Here is a 3,089-nt window from a genome sequence, read left to right as displayed (position 1 = left end):
GAAGACATTTAATTAAAGGCTTTACTCAGAGTTCAGAGGTAACCCTGAAAATCATGGTGGAGCATGGAGACAGGCAGGCAGGCATGGCACTGTAGCTGTAGCTGTAGCTGTAGCTGTAGCTGTAGCTGTAGCTGTAGCTAAGAGCTCACATCTTATTTGAAGATGGTGGCGGACAGACTGGGTTTTTGAAACCTCAAAGCCCATCTCCAGTGACACACCTCCTCCAACAAGACCACACCTCCTAGTCCTTCCTAAAACAGGAGCCAGACATTCAAACATTTGAGCCTTTGGGGGCCATTCTCTTTTAAACCACCATATGTAGATAGAAATCAATTCTAGGGGAAAAATGAATATTTCCTCCAATATACTTGAAATTTAGGATCATAGATACAGAGCAGTTAGCTGCCATATATCTAAGCAACTTTATCATTCTTAGGAAGATGTTTTGTAAAATAATCACTTTTCTGTCAACTTGTGAGGATGCTGGGCTCCTGCATGTGAAAACTGCTAGTTTCACAGTGTGTCCCTAGAACCCTCCAGACCTCTCATTCTCTAGTCCCAGCTGGGTTAATATCCAGACACAGCCTTGGTGCACTACCTCGGAGGTGAGAAATTGATATGTATCATAATGATGGCTTGCTCTCACATTAATATCTTCCATCTTTTCAACTGGATACACTTACTCCTTTTATGGCTTAAGTGAAAAAAAGGATGAAACAAAGGTGAGAAGCATCAGTCTGGAAGTGCGAGCAAACCTGCGAAGGCAGCCCCTGAGGAACGCCTCCTCTACACAGGTCTGGAAACGTATACCTGGCTATATACCTTTCGGGAACTATCCCAAGACAGTCAGAGGAGCAAAATTATTTCTTCATGGCCATTATGCAGCATCACATCTTACAAAGCTAAAGGAATAAATTCTAGACATGCAGAACACACATCCCTTCAGCCTCTCTCAGGCAGTCTGTCAACGCTTGCAGTATTGATGTGTGAATCCAAAAGGGCAGCCAGAGCCTTAAGACTTTTTCTGCTTCACTGTTCCTTACTAGCCAGCCTCCTAGTACAGTGGAATGGGAGAGTCACAGCCAGGCTTATGTCCTCTACATAGCCTTCCCTATGCAGGCACTTTGGGACTAGAGAAAGAAGTAGAGGAAAGGATGTAGAGGAGAGATGCAGTTGGACAAAGTGGCAGAAAGAAGGCTCTCTCTAGGAAAGGCTCTAGCACAGAAATCTGACACAGCCGCCGCCTGGCCCTTAACTGGTCAAACACATGCTCCCATGTGTCTCCCCTTCTCAACCTTCCTCTTTTTCCCTTCCTCCCTTATGGTTTGTCCTCCACAGCTGAATGCTTCAGAGTTCTTTCTCTTTCAGAAACACCATGACTCCTGTCAAACCCCAGTTTAAACTTTTCAGAAAGGCTCTGAAGCTGTCATCTCTGTAACCGAGATCAACAGTCTGTCATGGACTGTGGCTTTTCACTGTCTGCTGGAGCCCTCCACCTGGAGATCCTGCAGGCACTTTGAAGTTAATATATCCACGACTTCAGCATCTTCCTTCTGGAAGGCAACACACCTTCCCTGGACTCTTGTTATATGCTTCTCTGTTGATGATAAGACATTTCCTGTCATTGCAGTTATAAAGATTGAAATTCTTTCTGATTCTTGCTTCCTCTATACCCAGGTAACTAAGTGGAGGTTGTGCATGTAGCAGGAGCATGGGATTGGATTCAGGGTGAAACTCTGGATAGATTGGGTTGAGGTGTTGATGAGACAGTTCACTAGATAATTGAGAGCCAGTGGAATACATCAGTCTAGAAGCCTAGAAACTGTAGCTCTAGCACTTGGGAGGTAAAGGCAGGAGAATCAAAAGTTCAAGACCACTCTTACCTACATAGTAAGTTAAAGGACTAGAAGGACTACACAAAATCCTATCTTGCCTAACCTCCAAAACAAACAAATACTCCACAAAACATGCAGGGTATATTAATTACTTATCAGAAAGTTTGACATTGGCTGTTTATCCTAATGCCCAGCTTATTAGTCTCATACACATTGCTTTAGTTATTCTGTTCTTTGAATTTCTGTGTAAATTTTGCAATCAACTTGTCAACTCTATAAAAGTAAGTTTTGGGAGTTTTGGTCGAGACTAGGCTGAATCTATATCCAGGGAGAAAAGCTTTCTTAGGGTGGTTGAGTCTTGTTTACCTTACTTAGTTCTTCAATTTCTTTCTAAGATGGTTTGCAGTTTCCAGTGCGTGTGTCTCGGATAGTTGCATTTATCTGCCAGCACCTTATGTTTCTGGCGATACTTAAGTGATGGTGCCTTAATTTTTGACACATTGTCTTTTACTGGGATATGGAGATACAATCAATTTTTTGCATGTTGATTTCATTTTCAATGTTGATAAAAATTACTTATTACTTTTATTAGCTTTCTGGCAAATTACATCAGATTCTCTACATTAACAATCCTATTGTCTGAAAACAGGGTTGATTTTGTTTATTCCTCTTGACTAGAGGTACATGTTTTTCTTGTGTTGACTAAGTAGAAGCTCTAGCTTAAGGTTAAATACAACTGGTGGTAATGTACATTCTTTCTTTCTTTGTTGTTTAGGTGTCTAGCTGGCTGAGGCCAATCAAGAGTTTGATGCCCTGATCCCTCCCCACACCCCACCCCACTCCCACCCCTGCTGGCTTCCATTCTTGGAGTGGCAGACCTACTCTATGCCATGTGCCTGTGCAACTTGGCCACCCTATTAGGACTGCTAGGAACTCAAACCCAGGGTCTTTGGAATGCAATGTTGTCACTGTCTCTGCTAAGCTAAAAGACTCGCTTCTAATTTTTCCTTAATCTTAAGGGGAAAAGAAGCTATTTGAGGACATTTTGGTCAATTCAGTTATCAGATCCGTGTGTGTGTGTGTGTGTGTGTGTGTGTGTGTGTGTGCATATTTCCTTCTCATACCATTTTCTCTTGGCTTAAAGGACGTCCTTTAGTATTTCTCAGGGAGCTCTGTTGTTGCAGAACCATTTGCAAACAGAATTAGCACGTCAAGGTCTTTACTTTGCTTTTATTATTAAATGGTGGTTGGGGA

The sequence above is a fragment of the Mus caroli genome, chromosome 3 (genome assembly GCF_900094665.2).
Source record: "Mus caroli chromosome 3, CAROLI_EIJ_v1.1, whole genome shotgun sequence".
Taxonomy (NCBI): Eukaryota; Metazoa; Chordata; class Mammalia; order Rodentia; family Muridae; genus Mus; species Mus caroli.
This window is presented reverse-complemented; position numbering follows the sequence as displayed.